The sequence below is a fragment of the Rattus norvegicus genome, unplaced genomic scaffold (assembly GCF_021556685.1).
Source record: "Rattus norvegicus strain SHRSP/BbbUtx unplaced genomic scaffold, alternate assembly SHRSP_T2T unassigned-0000150, whole genome shotgun sequence".
Taxonomy (NCBI): Eukaryota; Metazoa; Chordata; class Mammalia; order Rodentia; family Muridae; genus Rattus; species Rattus norvegicus.
Genome location: NW_028238871.1, coordinates 72,501 through 94,197, shown reverse-complemented (window position 1 = coordinate 94,197; position 21,697 = coordinate 72,501). Strand labels below are relative to the sequence as shown.

Below are 21,697 nucleotides of genomic sequence, written 5' to 3'. Positions count from 1 at the left end.
ACACACACACACACACACACACACACACACACACAGAGAGAGAGAGAGAGAGAGAGAGAGAGAGAGAGAGAGAGAGAGAGAGTTTGACAGCAATAAAAAACAAAACAAAACCACTTTAAAATACAGAGATGTAAGGATACTCAGAGGGCTCAGAGGAAGCAACCAAGTGTTTGTTATATGGGTGCCAACAATATGGTTCATCTCTTCTTCTCTTCCACGTGGCATGGTGGCCAAGGTGGTGGGGAAACCACACAGTGAAAGGAATTGAACTACAGCACACAAGCAAGTCTCCCTCCCAGACATGAATAAAACTGAAATTAGGCTAAATGTACAATGAAAGGAAGCCAGGTGTTCGTGCATGTCTTTATTTCCATCATTCAAGAGGCAGAGGTGTTTAGAACTGTGTCTCTGTGAGATAGAGGAAGGCAGGCAGGCAGGCAGGCAGGCAGGCAGGCAGGCAGGCAGGCAGGCAGGCAGGCAGGCCTGATCTAGGTACTGATTTCCAGGTCTATGTGCAGACACCCCTGACTCAAATAAAGGAGTGAAAAGGAAAAAAAAATACAATTCACCTGGAAGGGTCAGCCAGCCATCAGATGCAGTGAACTAGAAAATTGGGATTCTCAACTGAGGCCTGTTCCCTCCCTCCCTCCCTCCCTCCCTCCCTCCCTCCCTCCCTCTCTCCCTTCCTTCCTTCCTTCCTTCCTTCCTTCCTTCCTTCCTTCCTTCCTGGCTTACAGACAGCCAGGTCCAAGCCCAAAAGAGTCCAGCAAGGAGCTTAGAGACTATGAGAGAGTGCACAGGTGTTCTAGGGAGGAATCAGCTCACCACCCAGCATCCCCATTTGGGTTCTTGTGCAATCGACACAGGGAGATTGACAATCTGGAATTTAGTGAGAAATCAAACAAGGGACACAGAATGCAAAATATTTATTTACACAGCAAGTGGGTCAGTTGGATTAGCAAGCTAGGACACCCACCCCCGACCCCATCCCAGCCCCCTACCACTGCCGGGTCTCCCTTCCTTGTTATCCCTTTCTCATGCCTCCCTCAATATGGGCACACAGGACCAGGAACATGTTTCTCTCAAAAACGCGTTTTCTGCTGTGAACTCAGTCTGGCAGAGAGTGAGTGGGTGAAGGATCCCTAAAGACCAGAGGGTTTATTAGAGGAAGGCTACCTCACAGTGTTCTTCACACCAGGAACAACAACAACAACAACAACAACAACAACAACAACAACAACAGCAACAGCAACAGCAACAGCAACAGCAACAGCAACAGCAACAGCAACAATGAATCAACAAATGGTGGACAGGAGATGAGCAGGGATGCTGGGGGGATGGGAGGGAGGGTAGGGCTGGTGAATCTGCACCTCCCTGAAGGTCTGCCTGTGAAATACTGGTTGATATATGCCTAGTTGAGGACAATATTCCCCTCTCCTGTGGTTTTCAATGGGACATGACTTCATTGCCAGAGACTATGGAATTGTTTCCATTTTCCCCTTCAAGAACTGTGTTTAGATCTGTTACAGACAGGCTCTGGGTTTTGAAACAAACAAACAAACAAACACACACACACACACACACACACACACACACACACACACACACAACGAGAGAGAGAGAGAGAGAGAGAGAGAGAGAGAGAGAGAGAGAGAGAGAATAGAGAAAAACAGAGACAGACACAAGAGAATTTGATCTCTCTCTCTCTCTCTCTCTCTCTCTCTCTCTCTCTCTCTCTCTCTCTTTCTCTCCCCCTCCCCCCTCCCCTAGTTTCTCAGACTGGGTTTCTCTGTATTCGTCTGTAGGGCGGGAAGGACTGAAACTCTCAGATTCACCTTTCTCTGCCTCCCTAGTGCTGCTTTGATGGTAGTTTGGGGAGATTGGGATAGGAAGTAAAAAAGCTTGAGTGCTGATATCAAAGCCTCCCCTCCCCCCCACATGCATGCATGCATACACACACACACACACACACACACACACACACACACACACACACACACACACACACCCCTACCTGTCTCCTTCACACAGTTATTAAAAACTTTTTAACTGTGATTTAGAAAGTGTCTAGGGCTGGAGAGATGGCTCAGCGGTTAAGAGCACCCGATTACTCTTCCAGAGGTCCTGAGTTCAATTCCCAGCAACCACATGGTGGCTCACAACCATCTGTAAAGAGATCCGAAGCCCTCTTCTGGTGTATCTGAAGACAGCTACAGTGTACTTATATATAATAAATGAATAAATCTTTAAAAAAAAAAAAAAAGTGTCTAGATCATAGCTTCAGAGTCAGCACATCCTCTCCATACAGAAGACACTGACTGACTGACTGACTGACGGACGGACGGACGGACGGACGGACGGACACACACACACACACACACACACACACACACACACACACACACACAAATACATATTTATATATTTAAAATGATGCTTAAAAAAAACCCGTCTTCCTGTATAACGGAGGTTTAAAGGGAATCTGGCTGACAGCACGTTTTTGTGGTGTTTTAATTCCTTTTTTTTTTTTTTAACCAAATAGGAGGGAGATCTGTTGTCCCTTTTATTAAAAGCCAAAGTATTAAGTGGCGAGCCGATGTTTCAACTTTCACCATTCTGTTCCTTTCACCAAAAAGAGGGGGTTCTTTGGCTTTTCCTTTCCTTTTTGAAACAAAACCAGTTGGCCTAGCTTCCCTGTTCCTTTTCCCTCTTCCACGGTATGCTCGATGAAATAAAGTAAACAAATGAAGTTTCTAGTTATGTATTTGTTTGGGAGACCCGAACTATCTCTCAAGAGAGAGTTGCGGGTGTTGGGGATTTAGCTCAGTGGTAGAGCGCTTGCCTAGCAAGCGCAAGGCCCTGGGTTCGGTCCCCAGCTACGGAAAAAGAAAAAAAAAAAAGAAAAAAAAAAAAAAGAAAGAAAGAAAGAAAGAAAGAAAGAAAAGAAAAAAAGAAAAGGAAAAAAAAAAGAGCGAGTTGCATCTCCCCGCCGCCCCCCCACACACAAGGCCTCCTCCCTGTATGTGGGGGGAGGGGGAGGGGTGGACAGGAGCTAGCTGAGAGGGGGTGGGGTGGGGCGGGGCTGGAGAATATGCAGGTCCCTGAAGGTCAGTCGGGGAAATACTGCTGCTGCCCTAGCACGCTTCAGTGCCTCTTTAGAGTTTAGAGTTTTCTAAAGTTTTCTGCCTGAAATCAGCGAGTGATGATTTCACTGTGAAATGATGTCTGATCATCGCTCTCGCTGTCCTGTCAGGGCTCCGGCTCCTGGCAAATGTCTGACTGAAGGAAACCTTAGTTAGACTCACACCCAGCTGTTTGGAAATGGTAATGGAGTTGATAGCACACCCTGGGGGAAAGAGGCAGACTCCCTTTTTGCTCACTCTCAATTCCCAGCCTCGCCCTGCCAGCTCGGGGATTTCTAAGTAAGGGTGAATCTGGACCATATATGTACAGGGTTTGGCGTTTCTGATTCATGTTTAATGTTTAGTTAAATAAAGCTTGTCAAGGGCTGGAGAGATGGCTCCGAGGTTAAGAGCACTCACCGCTCTGCTCTTCCAGAGGTCCTGAGTTCGATTCCACAGAAACCACATGGTGGCTCACAACCCTCTGCAAAGGGATATCCCATGCACTCTACTGCCCTGTGTATATGAAAAGGGCTTTAGTGTACTCAATGTAAGTGAAAATAAATAAGTAAACCTTTAAAAGAATGAAACGAAATGAAGCTTGCAAAGAAATTGAGCATCTTAAAATGCCAGGCACGTTTATCCGCTCCTTTTTTTTTATTTCGTGTGTGGATCACATAACCACAGAGGTGGTTCCCCTTTCCTTAACCTCGACAGCCCAACTGGGACAGAAGTGCAAACTATCATCTACCTATCTGGGAGTGGAGTGGTTGGATACAGGGAGATGGAGCATTTGCAGTTAGTAAAGTTCTGATGTCGGTTTTTATTTCCTTTCATTTTTGGATAGATATCGGGAGCCTTTTTTTTTTTTAAGTACAAATTTTGTTTTCTGTGCAACATTCTGATCATAGTTTCCCATCGCAAAGCTCTTTCCAGATCCTTCCTCCCCATCCACCACCCCGTACTAACCCAGGCCTGCCCTTAGATGTGGTTGATGCATACCCAGGTGAGTCTCCATTGGAGAAAGGACGATATTCCCATCTCCTATGACTGTCAATGGCCGATGACCTAAATGCCAGTGACTTCGGACTTGACTCCATTTTCCCCTCTGAGAACTGGGTTTGGATCTGTTGAATGCAGGCAGGCCCTCGGTTTTGAAACAAACAAACAAACAAACAAACAAACACACCAAAAAATATTTAAAGCAGGCAACAACTGCCTGCACGCCAAGAGACTGTTGACTCCTCTTTGGAGATAGTACGATGTGAAACTTGCTTAATAAAGTAGAGTCCACACAACACAAAGGGAACACTTTAACAAATTATGAAGGAGAGAGGGGGGGGGGTATGTTTATCTACCTCCTCTTGTTTCTCAGACTAGAGATTTCATCTTCCTCTGTCTCTCGAGTGCTGGTGGCTTTGCTGCTGGTTTGGGGGGGGGGATTGGGATAGGGATAGGAAGAGAAAAGGCTTGAGTGCTGATTTTAAAGCTCTCTCTCTCTCTAAAGCTCTCTCTCTCTAAAGCTCTCTCTCTCTCTCTCCCCCCCTCCTTCTCTCTCTCTTTACACACACACACACACACACACACACACACACACACACACACACACACACACACACTGGAGAGGAAGACAGGAAGACCTATCTAGATGCAACGTGAAGAAGGCCTATGTCAGATGAGTTAATGGCTAGGGAACTGTTAGCTGGCTAGTCTGCCATTTTGTTGCAGTTGCTAGTATTATAAGGACACTTTCTCATTGGTTGTTTCTGCTGTTGCTGCCAGAATTCATTACATATTCTGTTAGGCTCTTCTGTGTGATAACACACTCAGAAACCGAACACTGTTGAAGTCAGTCTAACTGCTTTCTTTGTTGTCTAGTTACCCGCAATAATCTTGGACCTGAACTGAACACCCAGCAGCACTTCCCGCACCCACCCATGTATAAGCTTTTATAACCTGGACCACCAACACTAGAGCGACAGGGCAGACAGAGACTATTTGGAACCGGACTTCCATTTTGAGTTTTTGTTTGTGTTCTTGTTTTTTTCTCCTGTCCTGTCCTGTCCTGTCCTGTCCTGTCCTGTCCTATCCTGTCCTCTCTGTCTGTATGTCTGTCTGTCTGTCTGTCTGTCTGTCTGTAAATCCACACATATAGTTCTTTCCACATCTTATATCTCAAAACAAATAATGCTTGCTGTGATCCTCATTTCATTCAAGGGTACTACTCTCTAGACCAGAGGAGCCCCCTTACAATTCTCCACAGGTAGTGATGACCGGAGTGTTCAGTGCGACTAAGCAGGAATTATATGGTTGCCGCCATTATGCTTGATCTTACCGAAGGTAGGGTTGCGGGGCATGGTTGCCACGATGGCGACCAGTAGACCGTGATTGAGGAGACCGAACAATAATTAACCTACAATTCTCCCTCTCTGTCAACTGTTTCTCTGTCACTCTCTGTCTCTCTTCCCTCCTTCCCTCCCCCGTCTCTCAGACCTGAATGAGCATTGGAACTAAAGTAAATGTACATGTGAAAAGAAGCCAGGTGTGGTGCTGCATGTCTTTGATTGCATCACTTGAGAGGTGAAGGTGGGTAGAACTCTGTGAGCAGGCTGCAGACCTGAACCAGGTACTGATTTCCAGGGCTTTTGTGCAAAGACCCCTGACTCAACTAAAGAAATGAGGAGGAAAATAAAGAAACAGATACAATTAACTTGGAATAAACCAAACAAACTAAGAAAAAGGAAAGGCAGTAATGGAGTGGCCTGGCTTACAGAGGAGGGGCAGACATTTATCTGCCATTGCCTCCTCTGTTGAACACACAAACACACGCATGGGGGAGGGGGGAGAGACAGAGACAGAGAGAGACAGAGAGACAGAGAGAGGAAGAGAGACAGAGACAGGGAGACAGAGAGAGAGACAGACACAGAGAGAGAGAGACAGACAGACAGAGACAGAGAGACACAGAAAATTCGATCCCTGTCTCTCTCTCTCTCTCTCTCTCTCTCTCTCTCTCTCTCTCTCTCTCTCTCTCTCATCACAGGCTGAGCTCAGGGACAGTGAGTTCCACACTCACTCAGAGAAAAACTCTGTCTCCAGTCACCCTCACCCACACGCCTTCAAAATGATCCATTGTACTATTTTAGATTTATGTCTGAGGAGCCCCTCTCCCTCCGCCTCCTCCTGTTACGTTGTAGAAACGTTTAATCCCAAACAGGGCTTCTCTCCTACCCTGCCTTGATGATTCTGTTCCTGGATAAAAGATACACAAGCTTTATTATCTACAGGAAGCCTTAAATAGCACTAGAAGACCTGGGCAGGCAGATATCTACCCTCTAGGTTGTTAGTTTTGGGGGTTTTGTTTGTTTGTTTGTTTTTGTGTTTTTTGTTGTTGTTTTTAATTTTTTTAGATTTGTTTTTTATTTATCTGAGTATGCTGCAGTTATCTTCAGACACACCAGAAGAGATCAATCAGATCTCATTACAGATGGTTGTGAGCCACCATGTGGTTGCTGGCAATTGAACTCAGGACGTCTGGAAGAGCAGTCAGTGCTCTTAACCGCTGAGCCATCTCTCCAGCCCCTGTTGTTGTTTTTTGTTTTGGTCAAAAACCTGGATTCTCGGGGTTGGGGATTTAGCTCAGTGGTAGAGCGCTTGCCTAGCAAGCGCAAGGCCCTGGGAAGAGCAAGGTCCCCAGCTCCGGAAAAAAAGAAAAGAGGAAGAAAAAACAAACAAAACAAACAAAACAAAAAAAACCCTCTGGATTCTCAGGAGCTGTGTGGTGTGTCCTCTTATGTTCTGGTGCCCTCTTCTGGCATGCAGACATATAGGAATCAGAGAGAGCCCACATTTTTGTCCAGGAACAAACAAACTGCCAAACTGCCAAACAAACAACAAAGGATTGTAGGTTTTGACTGGCTCTGTAGGTTTCAGAGAAAGGCAGGGCAGACCTCTGTGAGTTTGGGACTAGACTACTCTACCGAGCAAGTTCCAGGGAGGGATTCCACAGGAGCACAGTGGACTGGACAAAATTTTGACTTTGTAATTTTATTTTTTGCCCAATTGGGATTTATGATTTGATTGTCACAAAACTTATACCTTTCATTTTATTTTATTTTCGGCCAAAATTTCATTTTCAGTTTCACTTCCGATTTAACTTTTAATTTCTTGTCGCGCTTATGTTCGGATCGAGTTAATTCTCTGGGGAGCTGTGCCCTTGCCACTGGTGCTGGCAGAAGGGGATCCCGAGATCTAGAGGTTCTGTGTGGTGGGCTGTGTGGCAGAGGAAAAAAATGAAATTAAGAACATATATAAATCTATGGATTTGTATAAGGAGAAACGTATGGTATGGTGGGAAGATGTAAGGGAGAGAAAAATAAAAAAAAAAAGATAGATAGATAGATAGATAGATAGATAGATAGATAGATAGAGTGATTCATGCTCCCAGCCTCCTATGTACAGAGTTCCCCGAGGCGTTTTTACTCGCCAAATAAAGACTGCGGTGTTTCCCAACACACCATGTGAATGTCCGTGGCTGTCGAAATTATTTCATTTATGTTTTTCACGTTTGTCGTCCGTGTCACTTCAAAGGCCATTGTGACTTCAGTCTTGTTATTGATTCATATATGCTTTCTATTTCTTTTCATTTTTCAAAACCTTTTTGTCTAAATTGTATTTGTCATTCACCTTGATTTAAACATTTATTAAAGTCCAGTTTGCCATTTATTCGTATTTACTCGTACTTTATTATTATTTTATAAATTTATTCCATCATTTCGTTTCAGTCGTCTATATTTGCCCTTCCTCTCGTTCCCGCTTTTCTTTTTTTTTCTTTTTTCTTTTTTCTTTTTTCAGAGCTGGGGACTGAACCCAGGGCCTTGCATTTGCTAGGCAAGCACTCTACCACAGAGCTAAATCCCCAACCCCGTCGTTCCCACTTTATGTCTGTTAACATTTAATTGTTTTATCTCCCTTGTCCTTCTGTGTCCCTCGTCTTAATTTCTGCTTTATTGTTTTCTTTTTTTTTTTTTAATTTATTTATTTAACGCATGTGAGTACACTGTAGCTGTCTTCAGACACACCAGAAGAGGGCATCAGATCTCATTACAGATGGTTGTGAGCCACCATGTGGTTGCTGGGATTTGAACTCAGGACCTCTGGGAGAGCGGTCAGTGCTCTTAACCGCTGAGCCATCTCTCCATCCCATCTGTTTTATTGTTTACATCGCACTTACTCTGTTTTTATGGCGATCTATTAACTTTTTTCCATGTCAGTCGTCGGTATCTGTTGATCACCTTGATTTTATTTTTTTTTTTCTTTTTTCTTTTTTTCGGAGCTGGGGACCGAACCCAGGGCCTTACTCTTGCTAGGCAAGCGCTCTACCACTGAGCTAAATCCCCAACCCCGATCACCTTGATTTTTGTTTTATTGTTTATTCACATTGACTCTTTATTCATTATTATTTTTAAGTAAAATAAAATAAATAAAATTTAAATATGGTAAAAATATTTGTTAAACAGATATTAAAAGGGAGGTCTACAGCAGATTTTTAAACTAACGGGCACACACACACACACACACACACACACACACACACACACACACACAAATTTCTCCCAGAGGTCCTGAGTTCAATTACCAGCAACCACAAGGTGGCTGACAACCATCTGTAATGGGATCTGATGCTCTCTTCTGGTGTGTCTGAAAATAGCTACAGTGTACTCTTACGCATAAATAAAATAAATAAATCTTTAAAAAAAAAATAAAATATGAGGTTGGCTCTCTTTGCTCCTCTCTTTGCTCTTTTGCTCTTCCTCTCTTCCCCTCTTCCCCTTTGTCCCTTCTCTCCCCATTCCCCTCCCAAATTCTCTCCACGTGCTCATGACTGGCCTTTACTCTCTTCTTCTACCTTTCTTCTCTCATTAAACCTCTCCGTGGAGGGGGAGGGGTGTGTGTGTGAGTGGGGGGAGGGGGGAATGAGGTTGACCAGTCTTCCTGTGTAACAGAGGTTTAAAAGGAGGCTGGTCGACAAAACGTTTTTTTTTGTGGTTTTTATTCTCTCTCTCTCTCTCTCTCTCTCTCTCTCTCTCTCTCTCTCTCTCTCTTTCTCTCTCTCTCTCTTAATCAACTCGGAAGTCGATCTGCTGTCCCTTTTATTAAAAGCCAAAGTATTAAGTGGCGAGCCGATGTTTCAACTTTCACCATTCTGTTCCTTTCACCAAAAAGAGGGGGTTCTTTGGCTTTTCCTTTCCTTTTTGAAACAAAACGAAAGGAGGAGCTCGACCAGTTGGCCTAGCTTCCCTGTTCCTTTTCCCTCTTCCACGGTATGCTCGATGAAATAAAGTAAATAAATGAAGTTTCTAGTTATGTATTTGTTTGGGAGACCCGAACTCTCTCTCAAGAGAGAGTTGCATCTTCCCGCTGCCGCCCCCCCCCCCCCCACACACACAAGGCCTCCTCCCTGTATGTGGGGGGAGGGGGAGGGGTGGACAGGAGCTAGCTGAGAGGGGGTGGGGTGGGGCGGGGCTGGAGAATATGCAGGTCCCTGAAGGTCAGTCGGGGAAGTACTGCTGCTGCCCTAGCACGCTTCAGTGCCTCTTTAGAGTTTAGAGTTTTCTAAAGTTTTCTGCCTGAAATCAGCGAGTGATGATTTCACTGTGAAATGATGTCTGATCATCGCTCTCGCTGTCCTGTCAGGGCTCCGGCTCCTGGCAAATGTCTGACTGAAGGAAACCTTAGTTAGACTCACACCCAGCTGTTTGGAAATGGTAATGGAGTTGATAGCACACCCTGGGGGAAAGAGGCAGACTCCCTTTTTGCTCACTCTCAATTCCCAGCCTCGCCCTGCCAGCTCGGGGATTTCTAAGTAAGGGTGAATCTGGACCATATATGTACAGGGTTTGGCGTTTCTGATTCATGTTTAATGTTTAGTTAAATAAAGCTTGTCAAGGGCTGGAGAGATGGCTCTCCACAGAGGTGGTTCCCCTTTTCTTAACCCGACTGGGACAGAAGTGCAAACTATCATCTACCTATCTGGGAGTGGAGTGGTTGGATACAGGGAGATGGAGCATTTGCAGTTAGTAAAGTTCTGCTGTCGGTTTTGTTTTGTTTTGTTTTGTTTTGTTTTGTTTTGTTTCCTTTCATTTTTGGATAGATTTTTTTGGATAGCCTTTTTTTTTTTTCTTTTTAAATACAAATTTTGTTTTCTGTGCAACATTCTGATCATAGTTTCCCATCGCAAAGCTCTTTCCAGATCCTTCCTCCCCATCCACCACCCCGTACTAACCCAGGCCTGCCCTTAGATGTGGTTGATGCATACCCAGGTGAGTCTCCATGGGATATTCCCATCTCCTATGACTGTCAATGGCCGATGACCTAAATGCCAGTGACTTCGGACTTGACTCCATTTTCCCCTCTGAGAACTGGGTTTGGATCTGTTGAATGCAGGCAGGCCCTCGGTTTTGAAACAAACAAACAAACAAACAAACAAACAAACAAACACACCAAAAAATATTTAAAGCAGGCAACAACTGCCTGCACGCCAAGAGACTGTTGACTCCTCTTTGGAGATAGTACGATGTGAAACTTGCTTAATAAAGTAGAGTCCACACAACACAAAGGGAACACTTTAACAAATTATGAAGGAGAGGGGGGGGGGGTATGTTTATCTACCTCCTCTTGTTTCTCAGACTAGAGATTTCATCTTCCTCTGTCTCTCGAGTGCTGGTGGCTTTGCTGCTGGTTTGGGGGGGGGATTGGGATAGGGATAGGAAGAGAAAAGGCTTGAGTGCTGATTTTAAAGCTCTCTCTCTCTCTAAAGCTCTCTCTCTCTAAAGCTCTCTCTCTCTCTCTCCCCCCCTCCTTCTCTCTCTCTTTACACACACACACACACACACACACACACACACACACACACACACACACTCACTTCCTAGGATGAAAGAAAAGAAATGAAAAGGAAGGCACCCATGGTGATGCATGACTTTGATCTCACTTTGGTCTCAGCACTGGAGAGGAAGATAGGAAGACCTATCTAGATGCAACGTGAAGAAGGCCTATGTCAGATGAGTTAATGGCTAGGGAACTGTTAGCTGGCTAGTCTGCCATTTTGTTGCAGTTGCTAATATTATAAGGACACTTTCTCATTGGTTGTTTCTGCTGTTGCTGCCAGAATTCATTACATATTCTGTTAGGCTCTTCTGTGTGATAACACACTCAGAAACCGAACACTGTTGAAGTCAGTCTAACTGCTTTCTTTGTTGTCTAGTTACCCGCAATAATCTTGGACCTGAACTGAACACCCAGCAGCACTTCCCGCACCCACCCATGTATAAGCTTTTATAACCTGGACCACCAACACTAGAGCGACAGGGCAGACAGAGACTATTTGGAACCGGACTTCCATTTTGAGTTTTTGTTTGTGTTCTTGTTTTTTTCTCCTGTCCTGTCCTGTCCTGTCCTGTCCTGTCCTGTCCTGTCCTATCCTGTCCTCTCTGTCTGTCTGTCTGTCTGTCTGTCTGTCTGTCTGTAAATCCACACATATAGTTCTTTCCACATCTTATATCTCAAAACAAATAATGCTTGCTGTGATCCTCATTTCATTCAAGGGTACTACTCTCTAGACCAGAGGAGCCCCCTTACAATTCTCCACAGGTAGTGATGACCGGAGTGTTCAGTGCGACTAAGCAGGAATTATATGGTTGCCGCCATTATGCTTGATCTTACCGAAGGTAGGGTTGCGGGGCATGGTTGCCACGATGGCGACCAGTAGACCGTGATTGAGGAGACCGAACATAATTAACCTACAATTCTCCCTCTCTGTCAACTGTTTCTCTGTCACTCTCTGTCTCTCTTCCCTCCTTCCCTCCCCCGTCTCTCAGACCTGAATGAGCATTGGAACTAAAGTAAATGTACATGTGAAAAGAAGCCAGGTGTGGTGCTGCATGTCTTTGATTGCATCACTTGAGAGGTGAAGGTGGGTAGAACTCTGTGAGCAGGCTGCAGACCTGATCCAGGTACTGATTTCCAGGGCTTTTGTGCAAAGACCCCTGACTCAACTAAAGAAATGAGGAGGAAAATAAAGAAACAGATACAATTAACTTGGAATAAACCAAACAAACTAAGAAAAAGGAAAGGCAGTAATGGAGTGGCCTGGCTTACAGAGGAGGGGCAGACATTTATCTGCCATTGCCTCCTCTGTTGAACACACAAACACAGGCGCCGAGAGAGCGAGAGAGCGAGAGAGCGAGAGAGCGAGAGAGCGAGAGAGCGAGAGAGCGAGAGAGCGAGAGAGCGAGAGAGAGAGAGAGAGAGAGAGAGAGAGAGAGAGAGATCTGTTAATCTGTTTGTCTCCCTCCCCTAGTTTTTCAGACAGGGTTTCTTTATGAAAAGAAAGAAACTGGTAGCTGTAGGCTGGTAGCTGCTGGCTGTTAAAGGTCTAGGTAAAACAATGTGATGGCCTAAGAGGAAAATAAAGAAACAGATACAATTAACTGTTAAGGCCTAGATGCCGTGTGAATGAGGCCTACATCAGATTGGTTAAGATAACTGTCACCTGGCTAGCCTGCCATTTTAATATTGCAAGGACGCCTTCTCATAGGTTGTTTCTGCTGTCACTGCCAGAGTTCATTACATATTCTGTTAGGTTCTGTATGACACACACGCAGAAACCAAACATTGTAGAATCCAGTGTGTCCTTGAGTGCGTGTCTACAATGCGTGCGTGCGTGCGTGCGTGCGTGCGTCTGTGCATGCGTGTGTCCATGGCCATGCTAGAGCCCACCCCAGATTTGTGTTTCAGAGATCTTTACTTATTTATTTTTCCTGCCTTGGCTTGTGTAGGCACTAAGTCACCACACTTCCCGAAAAACAAAATGAAACAAAACAAAACAAAATCCACCAACAAATGGACCAAACCCAAACCCCAAGCCAAACAAACAAATATTCCTGCCTGCCTGTCTGTCTATCAGGGCTACAACAGAGAGAAGTGGAATCTTGAATGAACAAAACTAGAATACCTAAGTCTGCCTGTTTCCCCTCTTCCCACCCTCCCCTGCCCCCCAGCCCATCCCCTAGAGCTGGTCTAGCATGTTCTCTGACCCTGGGGGTGCGGTGAACCGGCCTGCTTTGCTAAACTCTGTAGTGTATAAACTTGGTAACTCTAGAAAGCAGGAGCTGAAAATGTGCAGATAAGGTGGTGGTCGAGCTGTGTGTGTGTTGGTGTGGGAGGGAGACTGCTTCGGTAACTGCTGCTTTTCAATGTCCGGCTGAAACTCTGTGCTTATGATGTATCTTTTGGTTTATTCGATTTTACTTACTGTCTATTGGGTTTGCATTTGATTTTTATTGATTTTATTGATATTTATGTTTAACTATTTTGACCTGGCTAAATGACTGACTGACTGACTGACTGACTGACTGACTAAGTCTACCTGGCATACAGGAGGAATTCAAGGACGAACGATTGTTTAAGTATGACAAAAATAAGTAAGTAAGTAAGTAAGTAAGTAAGGGGGTTGGGGATTTAGCTCAGTGGTAGAGCGCTTGCCTAGCAAGTGCAAGGCCCTGGGTTCTGTCCCCAGCTCCGAAAAAAAAGAAAGAAAAAAAAGTAAGTAAGTAAGTAAGTAAGTAAGTAAGTAAGTAAATAAATAAATAAATAAATAAATACGATCATTTAGAAGTAATATAGGCAGAAGGAGAACATGTGGCTGTGGATGGTCTGAGGCTTCTGGCTGCTTTTGGGTGCCTCTTCACCTTTCTGCACGTGCAAACTGAGTTTAATTAAGTTCTGTTTCCCTAGAGGCTGGGAAAGGGAGAAACAGAAGTGACCTGGAACATCAGGGCTAATGGCCGGCTGCCTCCATCTTGGTGAGGTCAGGTGTCAGCCAAGCTGGCTGCCAACCATCCACAGTTGAATCCAAAGTGCCCAAATGGGACACTATAACAAATCATGTATACAGATTTGTGTATATGGAAAACATTTTTCCTTTCTCTTCTTTTCTTTTCTTGAGAAATTCAGCTGGTCCTGATGTCTTTCCCTCGGTGTGTCCCTCTGTCATCTCTCTCTCTCTGTCTCTTTGTCTTACTGTCTCTGTCTGTCTCTGTCTGTCTCTGTCTCTGTCTCTCTGTGTGTGTGTGTGTGTGTGTGTGTGTGTGTGTGTGTGTGTGTGTGTTCCTTAATCTCAGCAGCACTACTCATCCAATCGATTTTTCCTCTCCCCTTGTCTCCTTCACATGGCTATTACCCCACCTTAAACAGCACTAGAAGAGCCTGGCAGGCAGATATCTACCCTCTATGCTGTCAGAATTTTTTTTTTTTTTTTTTAAAGTCAAAACCTGGATTCTCAGGAGCCATGTGGTGTGTCCTCCTAGGTTCTGGTGCCCTCTTCTGGCATGCAGACATATAGTCAGCAGAGAGAGCTGTGTGGGTGGCCGAGGCAGGCAGAGTGGACCTCTGTGAGCTTGAGGCTAGATAAGTCTACGGAGCAAGTTCCATGACTGCCTGGGCTATACCAAAAGAAACGTACCTTGAGGCAAAACAAAACAAAGCAGAAAAGGTTCTGCTTTTATTTTACAGACATGTGTTCTCTCTAGTCCTATTGACTATAGAAGTTTGATCATGAAGTCACATTGATTTTTATTACAGAGTTTATTTGTGTGTGTGTGAGAGAGAGAGAGAGAGAGAGAGAGAGAGAGAGTTTTTTCTTTAATCTTCAAACATATTTTTTATTGTTTATTTATTTTATGAGCACACTGTCACTGTCTTCAACACACAAGGAGAGGATTCCATTACAGATGGTTGTGAGCCACCATGTGGTTGCTTGGATTTGAACTAAGGATCTCTGGAAGAGCAGTCAGTGCTCTTCACCGCTGAGCCGTCTCTCCAGCCCTGAAACAATATCTTGAATAAACAATAACAAAAACACTAAAACTAAGTCTGCCAGTTTTCCTCTTTCTTTCTCTCTCTCTCTCTCTCTCTCTCTCTCTCTCTCTCCCTCCCTCCCTCCCTCCCTTCCTTCTTTCTTCCTTTCTTTCTTTTTCTTCAGATAGGATTTCTTAGTGAATGATATTTATGTTGATATAAATTTTTTACGTACTTTTGACTGGCTAACTAACTAGCTAAGTCTGCCTGTCCTAAAGAAGGAGTTCCCCTGCCACAACTAAATACGTGCATAGAAAAAAAATATATAATTATTAACTTGGGATGAAACTAATGTAACAAGCAAGCAAACAAACGCACAAGCAAACAAAGTAGGGATGGTGGTGCTGGGTGCCTGGTATATGGGAGATGGGAGACCTGTGGTCTAGAGCGTCCAGAGCTCTGGCCTCCATACTCTGGACTGCATTCTCTCTAGCAATCTTCCCAAAGTGGCTGTATTTAACCATGTTTTTATTTTTTAAATTGGCTCTCTCTCTCTCTCTCTCTCTCTCTCTCTCTCTCTCTCTCTCTCTCTCTCTCTTTCTCCCTCCCTCCCTCCCTCCCTCCCTCCCTCCCTCCCTCCCTCCCCCCACCACACACACAGAGGCACGTGTGAACAAGGGAATGCAAATGCACAAAATAAGTATGTTTTGATCAGAGTGAAAACAAATCACGGGAATTTTAACCATTCCACCATCATTCCACCATTCTTTTAATTTACTCTCTGTGTTTAGTCTTCCAAAGAGGGTGGCAGGTGTGTGGTTTGGTGAGTGCCGGCTGGCGGTGGCAGCGAGGAACAGAGAACAACAACAACCCCCCCTCCCCCCCATCGGGATCGGTGGAGGGTTTTAAAAATGAGTGAGCCATTTAAAAATGGTGTGGAACTGAGGTCGCCGCCACCCTCCCCTCACGACGGAGTTTGGACGCTCCCTTTTCCTAACTGTGCCTGTTCCTTGCTAATTGTTAACCGATTCGAGAGTGCATGTCCTTTCACTTAGAGGTGGCCTGTTTTCACCGCTCCGTCCTACTTTCCTTTTCTGGGTGCCTGAGGGGGTTGGCCCCGAGTCCATCCCGCGTTCACTGTGTTCCGGCGGGACAACCGGGACCGTTTGTGCCATTCGGGAGAAGTGGTGGGTACCTGCCCCGTTGTGCGTGGGTGAGTGTCCCCCTGAGCTAGGGAGGTCACTCCGGAGAGACGGAATGAGTGTGTGTGGCGGCGGCGGCGCGTGACAGTCTGTATTGGTTTGCTTGATCGAGATCGCTGTCGGGCGACACCTAGTGGCGACAAGTTTCCGCAACGCTCCTGTCCCCCGGTTGGTGACAAAGGACGGGGAAGTGCCTGTGGTGAGCCGGCCAGGGTGAGAGGGTGACAGGCAAGCAGGCGGGTGCGCGACGGAGACGCCGTCCTGTCTGGGGACCATCTCTAGCTAGGAGGTTGTACCTGGAGAACTTCAGGGGAGGAGGGTGGCTGTACGACCTATTGGGACACAAGGAGGGGTTGGTGGCAGCTGGATGAGGTCGACCAGAAGGCTTGGGCCCCGTCCCGGATTTTTTTTTTTTTTTTCCAATTTTTTTTTTTTAAATTTTTTATTTTATTTTATTTTTTTTTTATTTCTTCCCTCCTCTCCGGTCCCAGCCAGCGGGACCATAGACACTTTTGAGGCCGAGAGGGTGCTGTGTCCCCGGCCTCCGAGCCGAGGTGGCCCGGCTAGGGGGCGCCACGGAGTTTTTTTTTTTTTTTTTTCTTTTCCAGGAGTCCCTTCGGTCCCAGCCAGCGGGACCATAGACACTTTTGAGGCCGAGAGGGTGCTGTGTCCCCGGCCTCCGAGCCGAGGTGGCCCGGCTAGGTGGCGCCACGGATTTTTTTTTTTTCTTTTCCAGGAGTCCCTTCGGTCCCTGATAGCGGGAGCCTGGACCTCTGAGGCCGAGAGGGTGCTGTGTCCCCGGCCTCCGAGCCGAGGTGGCCCGGCTAGGGGGCGCCACGGAGTTTTTTTTTTCTTTTCCAGGAGTCCCTTCGGTCCCTGATAGCGGGAGCCTGGACCTCTGAGGCCGAGAGGGTGCTGTGTCCCCGGCCTCCGAGCCGAGGTGGCCCGGCTAGGGGGCGCCACGGAGTTTTTTTTTTTTTTTTTTCTTTTCCAGGAGTCCCTTCGGTCCCTGATAGCGGGAGCCTGGACCTCTGAGGCCGAGAGGGTGCTGTGTCCCCGGCCTCCGAGCCGAGGTGGCCCGGCTAGGGGGCGCCACGGAGTTTTTTTTTTTTTCTTTTCCAGGAGTCCCTTCGGTCCCTGATAGCGGGAGCCTGGACCTCTGAGGCCGAGAGGGTGCTGTGTCCCCGGCCTCCGAGCCGAGGTGGCCCGGCTAGGGGGCGCCACGGAGTTTTTTTTTTCTTTTCCAGGAGTCCCTTCGGTCCCTGATAGCGGGAGCCTGGACCTCTGAGGCCGAGAGGGTGCTGTGTCCCCGGCCTCCGAGCCGAGGTGGCCCGGCTAGGGGGCGCCACGGAGTTTTTTTTTTTTTTTTTTCTTTTCCAGGAGTCCCTTCGGTCCCTGATAGCGGGAGCCTGGACCTCTGAGGCCGAGAGGGTGCTGTGTCCCCGGCCTCCGAGCCGAGGTGGCCCGGCTAGGTGGCGCCACGGATTTTTTTTTTTTCTTTTCCAGGAGTCCCTTCGGTCCCTGATAGCGGGAGCCTGGACCTCTGAGGCCGAGAGGGTGCTGTGTCCCCGGCCTCCGAGCCGAGGTGGCCCGGCTAGGGGGCGCCACGGAGTTTTTTTTTTCTTTTCCAGGAGTCCCTTCGGTCCCTGATAGCGGGAGCCTGGACCTCTGAGGCCGAGAGGGTGCTGTGTCCCCGGCCTCCGAGCCGAGGTGGCCCGGCTAGGGGGCGCCACGGAGTTTTTTTTTTTTTTTTTTCTTTTCCAGGAGTCCCTTCGGTCCCTGATAGCGGGAGCCTGGACCTCTGAGGCCGAGAGGGTGCTGTGTCCCCGGCCTCCGAGCCGAGGTGGCCCGGCTAGGGGGCGCCACGGAGTTTTTTTTTTTTTCTTTTCCAGGAGTCCCTTCGGTCCCTGATAGCGGGAGCCTGGACCTCTGAGGCCGAGAGGGTGCTGTGTCCCCGGCCTCCGAGCCGAGGTGGCCCGGCTAGGGGGCGCCACGGAGTTTTTTTTTTCTTTTCCAGGAGTCCCTTCGGTCCCTGATAGCGGGAGCCTGGACCTCTGAGGCCGAGAGGGTGCTGTGTCCCCGGCCTCCGAGCCGAGGTGGCCCGGCTAGGGGGCGCCACGGAGTTTTTTTTTTTTTTTTTTCTTTTCCAGGAGTCCCTTCGGTCCCTGATAGCGGGAGCCTGGACCTCTGAGGCCGAGAGGGTGCTGTGTCCCCGGCCTCCGAGCCGAGGTGGCCCGGCTAGGGGGCGCCACGGAGTTTTTTTTTTTTTTCTTTTCCAGGAGTCCCTTCGGTCCCAGCCAGCGGGACCATAGACACTTTTGAGGCCGAGAGGGTGCTGTGTCCCCGGCCTCCGAGCCGAGGTGGCCCGGCTAGGTGGCGCCACGGATTTTTTTTTTTTCTTTTCCAGGAGTCCCTTCGGTCCCTGATAGCGGGAGCCTGGACCTCTGAGGCCGAGAGGGTGCTGTGTCCCCGCCCTCCGAGCCGAGGTGTCCCGGCTAGGGGGCGCCTCCGAGACTTTATTTTTTCCAGGATCCTCCCCGGTCCCTGCCAGCGGGAGCATGGACTTCTGAGGCCGAGGGGAAGCTGTGTTCCAGGCTATCTACCATGGCCTCCTCGGTCTGTGAGCACTCAGGGTTCTAAGGTCGACCAGTTGTTCCTTTGCGGTCCGGTTCTCTTTCTACATGGGGACCTCTTGGGGACACGTCACCGAACATGACTTCCAGACGTTCCGTGTGGCCTGTCATGTTTATCCCTGTGTCTTTTACACTTTTCATCTTTGCTATCTGTCCTTATTGTACCTGGAGATATATGCTGACACGCTGTCCTTTTGACTCTTTTTGTCATTAAAGGACGTTGGAAGAGGCTTGCACCAAGGCTGTTTGCTTGTCCAGCCCTAGCTCTTTTCTTCTGCGCATGGGCCTCTTCGATGCTCGAAGCTTAGCGTCCCCCCATGAGTACGCGCTTCCTGCTTTCCCGTGCTTGCTTGCCTGTGCTCTGTGGGGCAGCTTTATGACAACCGTCCCGCGTGTCAGGCGTTCCCGATTTCCCCGTGGTGGTTGTCGTCCGTTACCGGTAGGAGTCGTTGGTGCCGAGTGCGACTGGAAGGGTTTTCCCGTTTGGTGCTAGTGACCCCCTGGCGTGCTCCTCTGCGGCCGACCGGTTTTTTTATTTGTTTTTTTTTTTTTTTTGTTTTTTGTTTTTTTTTTTTTTTTTTTTGTTTTTTGGAAGGAGTTCCCGAACCTCCGCTGCTTGGTGGTGTGTCCCTTTCTTTCCTGCTGTGTGCCTCCCGAGTTGCACCTTTTCTCCTTCGAAGGGGATTTTATTTTTTTATTTTTATTTTTTATTTTTTTTTTTTTTTGAAGGAGTTCCCGAACCTCCGCTGCCCGTTGAGTCCCGTTCTTCCACGCCACGTGCCTCCCGAGTGCAACGCTTCCTTTTTTTTCTCGCCCTCGAGAAGGGTAAATTTTTTTTTTTTGTGTGTGTGGCAGTGTTAGCGACTTCTTCCCGTGCTCTCTCTCGCTCTTCTCGCTCGTATTCCCGTCCAGTGCGTTGTTAGAAAGCTCTCACGCCCGTTGTTCCCGATGCATGGCGTGTCTCGCTCCCGTTGGATCGATGTGGTGCTGCCGCGTTCTCTTCGGGCCGGGGCCTAAGCCGCGCCAGGCGAGGGACGGACATTCATGGCGAATGGTCATTCAGCGCGAATGGCGACCGCTCTTCTCGTTCTGCCAGCGGGCCCCTCGTCTCTCCTCCCCATTCCTTTGCAGGGTGGTGTGTGGAAGTCAGGGGTGCGGCTGTCCGGCACGAGCGCTGACCCGCGCACACTTGTTGCTGTGGTTCGCGGTGTCCCTGTGGACGTGTCGGGGGCGCTTGCCCCCACGCCGTTCACTGCTTCGCGGCCCTCTTCCCCCGTGCCGGGGGAAGGTGGTAGACCCGCTGCGGTGCATACCCTTCCCGAATGGTGTGTGCACGCGCCCTGCTTTGTGTGAGCCTTGCGGTGCTCCTGGAGCGTTCCGGGCTTTGACCACCAAGGTGCCCGCTTCTGAGTTGGCGGTGGCGCTTCCCGCTCCCCGGCGTGCCTCCTGTGCTCCATGGTGCTTGTGCCTTTACGCTTTCCCTTGTCCTAGTTGCCGGCTTTCTGCACGGTGACAGAAAGGGGGGGGGTCGAGGAGTTGAGTGTGCGGTTAAAAGGCTCCTTCCGTTGGGTGAGCGCCCACCCCGTGCCTATGTTTTTGGTGCCTTCACCCGCGGGCCCTGCGCGGTTAGGGTGGTGCTGAGCGATCGCGGCTGGCCCTTTTTAAAGACCGGACTCCCTCAAGTCAAGGCTCCTCCTTTGTGTGCGCCTTGAAGAGGCCTGGCTCTCGGCGGGGACCTGTCGCAGGTCCCCCCGGTCCGCGAATGCTCAAGAAGACCCCGGAGAAAGAGACCTTTGCCGATACCGCAGACCCCCCACCAGCTGGCGCGTGGTCCTTCCCGTTCTGTCCCGCGCCTGTTGCTCGTTTCCCGTTGCGTGCACGGAGCCCTTGGCTGCTCGTCGGTGTTGGGTTCGTCCCGCCCTCAGTGAGGAATTTGCCTTCTCTAGCTATCTTCGGAAAGGGCTTTACGATCTCCGAGGGGCTTCTCCCGGATGGTCCCCTCGGCTGCCCGCCCTGACCTCAGCCTTCTGCGCGCAGCGTTTGCTCTCTCGCCTACCGCGACCCGCGCCTCCCCGCTCCGAGTACGAGGAGGGATCACGCGGGACGGGGCTCTGTCGACCTGCCGCTGTGCGGAGCTTGTGGGGGAGATTGGGTTTCTGGTGGCAGGTGGCGGGGAAGGGCCGTGCACACGCCCGCGTGCGCGGTACCCCCCTCACCGCGAGGGGTCGTCGCGGGACGGGTGGGTTTGGAAGGGCGGCGGTGGGCTCCCGGTCCCACCCGCCTCCGTTTCCCCCGTGCCCTCCGTCGCGTGTGCGTCCCTCCCACGCGCGTCCACGTCCCGGCCACTCTCGCGGCGAGGTCGTGTCGCGTGTGGTGCGTGCCGCGTGCTCTCGGGCGTCTGCGGTTGCCGCCTCGTCCCCCCCTTCCACGGCAGCGTTCCCACGGCCGGTGGAGATCGCGGGAGCCGTCCTACCCCCCCTTCCCCCTCCGCGGGGCTCTCGAGGGTCCGTGAACCGCGGGGTTGGCCTCGCTCTCGGGGGCGGACTTCTTATTTGGGGGAACCGGCGGTCGGCCGCGTCCGGCGCGTCGTCGGACGTTGGGACCCGCTGCCACGCGGGGGTCTTCGTCGGTTGGCGTCGGCGTCTGCCTCGGTTCGCTCTCGCGTCGGCTGGCGTCTCCTCGGGCTCCCGGGGGTTGTCCGTTGGTTTCGGGTCGGCTCGGTGCCGCGGGCGTGGCGGGACTGCTCCGGGTTGGGTGCAGTGTGATTCCCGCCGGCTTGGCTCGCGTGCCCGGTCGCCGCCCGAGCGGCCTCCCGGTCCCTTGTGAGGCGTCTCCCGCGGGGGGTGCCGCTGCGGCCCGCCCTGCCGTCGACGGTCCTCGTTCT

General features: G+C 49.2%; 1 long non-coding RNA gene across 2 annotated transcripts in view; it reads left to right on the top strand.

Annotated features, from left to right (window-relative positions):
- Window positions 1–15,910: 15,910 nt before the first annotated feature.
- LOC147997436 (uncharacterized) overlaps window positions 15,911–21,697 on the top strand; it is a 19,153-nt gene continuing 13,366 nt past the window's right edge. The window contains exon 1 of one of the 2 annotated variants that reach the window (XR_015647873.1): window positions 15,911–16,165. This is a non-coding gene — a long non-coding RNA (uncharacterized LOC147997436). The remainder of the gene's footprint in view (window positions 16,166–21,697) is intronic. The other variant, XR_015647874.1, reaches the window with a different exon arrangement.